General features: G+C 35.3%; 1 pseudogene; it reads left to right on the forward strand.

The window, feature by feature from the left end:
- Positions 1-1,191: 1,191 nt before the first annotated feature.
- On the forward strand, positions 1,192-2,324 carry LOC128549283 (arginine kinase-like; annotated as a pseudogene).
- Positions 2,325-10,473: the final 8,149 nt, after the last annotated feature.

Raw genomic sequence — 10,473 nt, forward strand, 5'->3', positions numbered from 1 at the left:
TCTGATATTTTATCTTTAATTGTTCTTCTATTTCCGCCCTATTTCACACTTAAAGGTAATACATTCAAGGACTACCTTTATGCATACTGGATAGAGTTGATTCATTGTGAAATGTACAATGATATAAATTACATAAAATATACGTGTTCACTGGGTTGATACACCAACATATTCAATGACATGAAATGTAAGTAACTAGGTTCATAACAGACGCTGTATATAATTACTTTGTTTTGTATTGTGATTAAAGTCAACATTTGGGACTGGAATTATAATTACTCTTTATTGATTTTCACAAACCATATAACATTTTCTTGCTGTATTGAAAATTATTTCAGTGAGAAGTAGACACAGTTTTCAAAGATCACACCAAGAAATTAAAAAAGAAACGACAAAAATTATTACCGATTGACCTATGTTTACTGTAACAAGCTTACTCCCTTATCTTAACCTTGAAATATACATCATTGTTAATTTACCTATATAAATTCTTTAAAAGCCCGGAATGTATTCCATAAGAAAAATACGAACAGAACTGGCAGAAAACAAATTTCATATTTTACTGTGTTAAATTCCAATCCGTATCGGTTTGTGCCCAGGCTTCTTTCATTAATATTCATGACTCATTTTTATAAATAGGTCGAACAAAGAAATAAAACACTAGAAGAAAAAAGCGCGGGAATACAACCTGCGTATACATGAATGACGATATTACTGTTTCTACTGTGTTTTGTAAAGCCACATAAAAGGGACATAATCACGTTACACGGAGTAAGCTAAATCTTTCATCATTCGAGCTCTTGTTTTGGATTTTACTTCTGACCGATGGACTGTGTCATTATTTAATGCAAAATAGCACGCATTCATCGTTGAGTGTATCACACAATTTAATACTTCAACACTAACGTTTAGCATAAGTTGATGACAAGTTCAAAGAGCTGTGCAAACATACAAGTAATGCATAAGGCATTGTGCAAAAAATAAATATAAGTACAGACCAAATGATTCAACATATATTTTTCAGGTATTGAACAACTTGATGTCGAAATTGGCTTTCGCGCAACCGACCCAGATGCGTATGTCACATTTGGGGCTCTGTTCGATCCGGCAATTAAAGACTACCATAAGATTCCTATGAATGCCGATATTCGTCATCCGTCTCCTTCTTTTGGCTCCGTTGATGATTTGGACATGAAGGACCTGGATCCTGATGGGAAATACGTTATATCCAGTCGAGTCCGCGTAGGTCGCAACTTAGACGGTTTTCCGTTTCAGTCGCTATTGTCCGACGGGCGAAAGAGCCAGGTTGAGACTAGGTTGAAGAACACCTTTGGTCAGCTTCAGCTAGTAAAGGAATACGATGGAGAATATCACTCGCTTGAGGCGATGACTGAAGCAGAAGAAAAGAACCTGATTGAAACACATTTACTTTTCAACCACTCGAATAGGTAAAACTACTATAGATTATCTCTTTTAGATAGAAATATGCCACATGCCCTACAAATGTCTGGCAGTAGAAAAATAATCAAGATGCAATTTTCATGTATCATTAAAACTCATGGGCGGATGCTATTTTCATTAGGGGTATCACAGATTGTGTACGTGATAAATATATGTATTTACAAAGTTTTAGCTTTTATAAGCTTTCAAATGGGAGCAAATTTACTATATCTCAAGTATAATGAACCCATAATGCAGGTACATGGATTTCAAAAATAAATCTATGACGTACAATTTGTAATGGAAATAGATAAATCTATGGCGTACAATTTGTAATGGAAATAGGTTATCATGCTAGTTACTATGCTTTTTAACGTTTTTTTAATCACAGCGCTTCCAGATCAGCCGGCGTTTACCGGAATTGGCCAATGAACCGTGGTATTTACATAAAAAGACGAAACATTTTTTAGTCTGGATCAGCGAAACAGATCACACACGTATAATCTCAATGCAGCCCGGCGGACGCATTGATCAAGTCTATTCGAGACTAGTAGAAGGTGTACGTATAATAGAAAAACAGCTCCGCTTTGCACACAGTGATCGTCTTGGTTACATAACCTTCTGCCCAACTAACCTTGGGACCACACTCAGGGCCTCAGTTCACATCAAAATCCCTAAGCTAGCTGCTAACAAGGAGGTTTTGGGAAAGCTGTGTGATGACTACAATCTACAAGTACGTGGGATAGATGGTGATGGTACCGGCATATTCGGAGATTTCATTCGATATAAGCAACAAACGTAGAATGGGCCTTACAGAAATACAGGCAGTGGTAGAAATGGCAGCGGTGAAAAAGGCCATCATAAATGAAGAAGAAAATTTATAGATGTTTGTCGGGCAGATTAAATAAAGCACACATTTGATATTATAAGTACTGATTTTTATATATTTATTCTTTTATTTATTTAACAGAATAGCACAGCCACCTCTTTGTATATGTATAAATATTTACACTTTTAACATGTATGATACGTTTATTCAGAATTTTCTATGTTTTCATTCAATAACTATCGAGCTAGTAAATGCGTCTGATGAGAAATAATGTTAGAACTTTATAAGAAAGAACGTTTGCACAAGTGACAATAATCAAAGGGAAGCGGTGATCTTAGCTTGTTGGACGCACAGACTCTGATTCACTGGCACCAGATCAGAAAGAAAATGCCTCCGTACGTGTTATACCCTACCCCTAGGTATTCTATAAGAACCATGGTCAGGGAACGGAAAAGTGTACAAAACCCGTTTCAATCGTACATTTCTCAACTTAAACGCGCAGTTCGGTGAATGGGTACCTAGTATATTGAACAAGCGATAATTTATCTTCCATCGTGCACCAGTCACATTGTCTCAATATTCATATTGCTGAGATTATCAACATATTTTATGCTTTCGTCAACGTTCCTAAAAAAACTTGCTTGACCTTCCTAATGAACATCCGGTCTAGAGGTCACGGCAGTGTGCACAATGTTTGGCGAAACGTAAACAATTAAAAAAAAACACAATTTTACACTAAAACTCGAAATGATGAATGAAATTCATCTTGTTTTGATGTTTAATTTGAAATCGTACTTTGGCCTGCATCTGTTCTGTTTATTTTATTCTTTTTGCACTTTTTATGCTGCATTTTCACATTTTAGCGAACACGTGTAGTACAATGACGATTGCGTACATTTTCAAAAACAGCCAAATTTCGGGATGGTTTCGTAATCTAGAACGGACTTCACCAGGGAAGTTCAAGCAAGTTTTTTGTGTAACGTTGAAAAACTATAAACTGCGCGTTGTTTTTCTAAGATAAGTGTATTGAAAAAATGTGCCCGGTACACAATGGAAGATAAATTCCCACTTGTTTGATATCCATAGTACACATTTACCGCACTGCGTGTTTTGGGTTTATAAAATGCGCGATTGAAACGGGTTAGTTATTTTCCCGTTCATGACCATGGTTCTTACGGGATACCTAGGGTAGGGTTTTAACACGTACGGAGGCATTTTCTTTCTGATCTGGTGCCAGTCCCCTGATTCGCGGATTCAAGTCCATTTGCATCAAGATCACACTTTTTCCGTATGCCCACAGCACGGGTTTTACCAGGAGACAAACTTGAGAATGGTTACAATAAGCTTGAAGCTTCATCACAATCGAGCAAAAATGGATTGACAATAGAAAAATAAGCATACACGAATCTTCCTTATAACTCTAAATGATTTCTGTTTGTATGGCATTGTTTTTTCCCAACTACCTCTGTGTTTCAGACACACGTTAGATCATAAGCTGTTCTGATAATTTTCTAGTGATAAACTAGAAGTAGAAATACGTTAGGCAAAGCAGTAGAAGTACAGGAAAAAACATCAAAAAGGAACATTGGATCATTTAAAGGAAGATGCGCTATCCTTGTTGTCAACATGGTTCGCCTTTCTTGATACAAAATGTTTTTCTACACAAAATAATGCTAATTTGTTATTATGCTTTCTTATCAACGTTCTGCAAAGTTGTCTCCAAATTCATTTTATATCAAAAGCAAAAGAAAAGGGTTTCAAATATCAATCAAAGGTGGTTTTAGATGTACAAACTGAGCTTTTGACGTCAAAATAATTAAAAGTTAATTTGTAAATCTACCGACTAATTGACTTTTGTTTCACGTTTTGCTTAATTCTAAATATGGCTAATGGACTTTGACTAACTTCAATAGGTATGATCGGAAAGATACGAACGTTCAAATTATCTGCGAACAGTAATTGTGTGGGAGCAGCGATGTAAGATAATTTGTCTTTTTCCCCCACAAGACTGCACAGGCTAATTTTGGTGTAATGTTGTACCAGCAAGGCTTCAGACGAGCACAGAACACGCACGTCTTTGTCATTCTGGTTGCAATGTTTAAGGGTCAGAAAGGGAATGTCAGTACAGATGTTATTATGTCTTACTCCCAGGAACTGTTTATTAAAAATGTTTATTCTATTGTTGGCCACTTTCACATAGATAATACAGAAAAAAAAATAAGTTTATTTATTCCATCACCAAGACTTGATAAGAATTTTTGCCAGAACGTACTTTTAATATGTTTAAATGAAGAACTAAATGTGTTTTAAGTACAAACATGAATAATACGGTTTGATTTGTTCAATGATGCCTCTTAATACTAGTTGGTTATGGCATACATTTGGATACTTTTTTTAACATTATATTTTAGCTTTTATGACACATTTTCTTTGTATCATTTACCTTCATTTCTCATTTAAAATGTTAAGAAATGTCTGTTACTCCTTCTTACCCAATCTGATTGGTGGGGACAACTGCTGTTTTTAAAACAAGTTTATGAGCACATACTGTGCCCCTGGCAACAAAAAACTTAAGTTTTAATTGATGTACTTTAAGTTGTTTTCTCATTAGATTCATTCAAAATGTTTAGTCATGTAATGGACATTTAGAGGCAGTGAGCACAAATGCACAGCTTTACAGAGCTGCCTCATTGCAATATCACAACACAGACAAGTAAAACGATACACCATCCATCATATTATACCCATACCCAGCTGCCAGTCCCGTATTATCCTTTTAATGCTAAGCACCACCAAGCGAGGAAGCTAAACACTTTAGTACTTATTTTGCGTATTTGGTTTGACGCTACTAGGGATCGAACCCCGCGAAATCTCGCACTTGAAGCGAACGCTCTACCCAAAAGGCTATCGGTCGGCTTCATCATAAATTTGTTTATGTGAATGGTTGTGAATTATTTAAAGGTAAAAAATATTTTAAAATTCTTTAAAAATGGTCAATTGCATATTTTACTGATATATTTAGAATTCACAAATTAAGCCATTAACAATAGCTATTATAGTTAAAAACTCAGTTTTCTCGTTTTACATGTTTGTGTGGAAAGTGCATGGTTACTCTTAGCGTCAAGTGATGCATTTACATAAAGTTAAGTCATTTTTGTATCGGTCTGTCTGTACATCCCTCCCTACGAACGTCACAAATGTATTCTTTTACAAACATAATACTCCTTTGCGCACATACATCATGACCCCCGTAAAGTGTTATATGCCGGTTGATCCTCATCCTTTATTGACCTAGAGGTGAAACAATATCTCTGACTGATATTTTTTTGGGGGGATATGCTTGTTTTTTTGTCTGGTCGTCCCTCGTCGTCTGATCCGTCCGCCCCCGTCGCACAATCGTGCCCGCTCTGTATTGTTTATCCTTAAAAGGAGTATAAAATGCTTGCAGAAATGTCTACCACACTAAGACGTGCGGAAAAGCAGCATTCAGTAAAGTCGATTCCCCAAATTTTTTACAGTGTTTGGTAAATAATGATCAAATGATTTAAACCCCAGTTTTTTCGTGTGCTCCATTATCTTTATTCTTAAAACGGATTTCATATAACTTGGTACAACTGTTTGCCTTGAATGACATGCAAAGGCAAGTCCATTCATCCTTCAATTGAAGTAAAGCTGTGTTGGGAAACATGACCATTTTTTATTTATTTATTTGAAATCATATATATGTTTCATGTAATAAACTTGTTCTTTGATTTAGTTGGTTTTAACGTCATACGACATAATTATAGGTCATATGGCGGCTTAGTAAGCTTTATGATAAGCTTTGTAATTTTTATAAAAGAACACATATTACATATATGTATGTGAATAAACTCAAGAAAAAAAAACCCGCATCCAAATAGTATATCCAAATAGAATGTAGTCTATATTTCTTGAAAAGATTTATAATTGTAATGAATAATTGAAAAATTCTATTTAGCAAGTATGTCTTTATTTACTTGTTTCTTGTTACAATCTTTTTATTTTGAGAGTTACATGATCAATCATATGCACGCACATTTTGTCTTCATCTAAGAGCATTACTATAGTTTCTTTTTCGCACGAACACAACTAGTTACCTCTAAACAATTTTTACATTCGTTGCAACTAAAGGCTTTGACAACACATGGCATTTTTTCTTGTTAATCATCAAACCAGATATTCTGGTGTGATACGTATTCGTGTTTATCCTGCTCACATATCAAGCCCAAGCCTTCTGGTGAAAACTTTCTGTTGGTATAAGTCACTTGTCAATCAGCTTTAGGTAAGGGGAGCTGTTCAGTGGTTAAGGTGTCGGCCCCACATCCCTGGGGACGAGGGCTTGAGCCCAAATGGGGTCATGACTGTGCTTTCTCGTATGATACCAGTTCTGGTTTCTCCAGGAAGTGGAAAACCCTTGAAACTTTCATCACAATTGAGCTAAAACTTCGTATTAACTAAAAAACTGCGGTTTTTTATTTTTAATGAGATCCTTCTTATTTATTTTTATTTCAAAAGGCTCATATTTAAGTAGCCATTCTTGTCTGTATGATGATTAAAAGCCAAATAGAGATATAAATTGCTGACTGTTTAAACAAATCTAAGTAAAAGGGCTCCCATAAATTCTGTTTATGTCAGCTCTGTTCGAGCGGTTTTGCATAACTTGTATTCTAAGAACTGTGTAAGCATTATTAATACTGTCTCATAAATGTACTAAAGGGTTCTAACGATGCCAACTTGGAAAAACAAGTGCGAAACATAACTTTTCTGTGTATTTTAGTATGCTACATTCCATTGGCATTGGATTCTGATGATGTAACTTCATGCATACTTTAGACATGAAAAATGTGAATTTCCCGGTTTTATAAGTAAGAATGTTGACCTTAAGAAGATAATCCTTCATTTCAAATTATATACCGCATGTGCATTCTCTTCCTATGCATTGTTTGTGTCTTACATATCACACATCGCCTTCTCGTTAATTACTTCGCCTTTTCCTGGACAAACATGAGTATCTAAAACATTCTTTATGTCTGTTGTCAAGAAAATACAGACTATATTATATTACTGTTATATTTCATTAAATATGCTTTACACTTGCTTTTTTATCAAATATATAAACCAAATCAACGTCCGCTAAAGTATGATCGTTGTCAATATCATATTTCTATATGGTTTTGTTGTCGTCGCCTTATGGAGCATCTGAACTGCGGATGTTTGAAATGCTAGTATTTTTTTTTAACTTTGAATCTAAAAAGAACCTAGCAGCATATCAGAATGAATGTTTCTTTTCAATGAAATTGCTTTTTGAAAAGTATACTGACGTGTCTAAAACAATGCCGGTGTAATGAAGTATTTCGACGCCCATAGAATAATGACCCCCGGTCATTATTCTATAGAAAAAGTGACCCCCCGGTCATAGTATTATGACCTCCAGATCGTAGTACTATGACTCCCACACGTGAAGTAAACTGAATCACGAAGAATATTGACTCCCATAAAAAAATGACCCCCGGTCATTTGGTCATATTTAGTGATACCTCATGTATCTAAGGCCTAATTGCTGCATTTTATGCCCCCACTCGGGGGAGGGGGCATATAGACTTGCCCTTGTCCGTTCGTCCGTCCGTCCGTCCTTCCGTTTGACCATTAGCCCCAGATACCATCACTTGACACAGAAATCAGAGCATTCCGCAACGGGAAAAGGGATTCTATTTCTAGACGCTGTATCTTGGTGTATACATTTTTTTTCAGGAAAATAACAATTCACAATACGTTCACAAAACACACCAGTGTCCATAATCCCTGCAAACTTCTGTATGAAGTAATTCTTCAGAAGAAAACTGCACAAGAAACTGCTAGCATAGAACTTAGTATTTAATAGAAGTTGCAATACTTAGCAGTGGCAGTAAAGTATGGTAGCGGCAACAATAGAAAGTAGTAGTAGTAGTAGTAGTACTGGCAGTGGCAGTGGCAGTTGCAGTAGCAGCAGTAGCAGCAGCAGCAGAGGAATAAGTGACAGCAACAACAGCAGCAGGAGAAGAAGAGGTAGATGTACAAGGCGTATTAGTGGAAGCAGGTATAGTAGTATCAGTAGTAGCAGTTGTAGTAGTAGTAGTAGAAGTAGCAGTAGTAGTAGAAGAAGAAGAAGTACATGTAGTAATAGCAATAGAAGTAGCGGCACCAGTAGTAGTAGTACAATCAAAATGTTAACTATTGGCAATGGAGGGTATAAGAGTTGTAGATCTAGTAAAAGTGTCCGTTAGGTTTGGTGGGGATCACTTTTTAATAGATATTACCGTCGAAAGTCTTTTTAGGAGCCGAAGTTTTACACGGAAAGAGTAACGTTTTTAAATAGAATAATGTCCGGGAATCGATATTGTATGAGAATTCGAATGTAGTAATTTCGGCAGTGAGTATTTTACATGGAAGGAGTCACTTTTTCTATAGAATAATAACCGGGGTCGTTTTTCTATGAGATTCGAAGGGAGTCATCTTTAGGGAGTCAGTATTTTACTAGGAGGGGTTAGTTTTTCTATAGAATAATGACCGGGGATCGTTATTCTATAGTCTAAGAGTTTTCAAAGGGAGTCAGTTTTTATAAGGGGAGTCAATATTTTACAGGAAAGGAGTCACATTTTCTATAGAATAATGACCGGGGGGTGGGGGGGGTGGGGGGGGGGGACGGTCGTTATTCTATGGTGGTCGAAATACTTCATTACACCGGCATACATGTATATAAGAGTCACTTAGTAATTAAAACTTTGATGGTATTTGTTGGCATTTTCAAAACGCTGTCAAATACTATTCTAATCGTTTTAATAATTGTTTGCTGTACCTATGGTATGGTGTTTGTTATAAACGGAAAAGCAATAGATTCTTTTTTAGGGCCTGAGCCACTCACCTGGCCTATAACAATACAGCTCGTCTAAACAATAAGTGTTTTTGTTCCAAACAAGATATTAAGAATTGGTATCAAATATGATTAAAAAAACATAACCATTCTTAACGTTTGTTCAACAAGTCTAAAGTATATCAATATAATATTTACCATGTGTATTTATGTCAATTTCACTTTGTTAAAGACTTTAAATCTTATGTTAAAACCAAATGAAGCAATTCTCTACAAACAGAGTATGCACAATTACATGGTTGGAGAAGCGCTTTTTTCAACGCTGCACATGAATATATACGGAACAATGACGGGGGTAATCAAGACTTGATGCAGTAATACTTTCTACTATGAGAATCAAGTAACCTTTTAAAATATGTTAAAAATAAATCATCCGTAATAAGTTTTACCAAGGAATGGATATATTTTATGTTCATAAAAGCTACAACACCTCTGGCAGCCACATTATAAACAATGTCATTATGGCCCTTTAAGCAGTTAAAACAAATATTTTCGAACATATTTTTGCTTTAATAACAATATATTCAAAAAAACAGTCACTATATTTCACAGCTGCACATGGATATCACCTATAGCAGTAGACATTTAATATTTCTAAATCAAACAAAACACTCAGATTTAGAAAAAATATACAAAAAAGAACAATAAAACTCCAATTGTTCTGAGACACATGATTTTTGCGACCGACGGACAGACGGTCGAAATAAAAATACAATATGCTTCCCCAAAAATTTGTTCAGACAATCTGTTTCCTCTAGACCAATGGAGAATTAATGTCAAGCTGCTCATTAGGAGTTCATTTATATAGTTGTTCGCACAAGTGAGTGTATTGTTTTAAAAAGAAGGATTTTTTGATTTAAGGACGGACAGATGAACAGACCTACTGATTTGAATATTGACATCACTTTATGAAAATGCATAACTTGACCCTAGGAGTAGGTATGAATCAGTTTATGAATAAATATGTATCAAGAATAAAATAAGAACTAAATTTTACTAAAGTAGCATTTTTATATGGCAGCCATTTTGAATGATTATTATTCCAAAACCAAATTCTAAAGAGCTCTGACCCTGGCATTTATAGCCAAAACTTTTGTATTTAGTCCAAACTATGCAAAATATGGTTCTTTCGTTCCGAGTTTTCACATTTAATGAAGCATTGGAACTAAGCTAACATGGATGACACTGAAATAAATATATTTACTGAATCACGCGCTTATATCACTATTTAGATTTGAATAAAATCGACATAAATTAATGGCAAACAAAGAAA

Source organism: Mercenaria mercenaria, chromosome 16, assembly GCF_021730395.1.
Source record: "Mercenaria mercenaria strain notata chromosome 16, MADL_Memer_1, whole genome shotgun sequence".
NCBI classification, from domain to species: domain Eukaryota; kingdom Metazoa; phylum Mollusca; class Bivalvia; order Venerida; family Veneridae; genus Mercenaria; species Mercenaria mercenaria.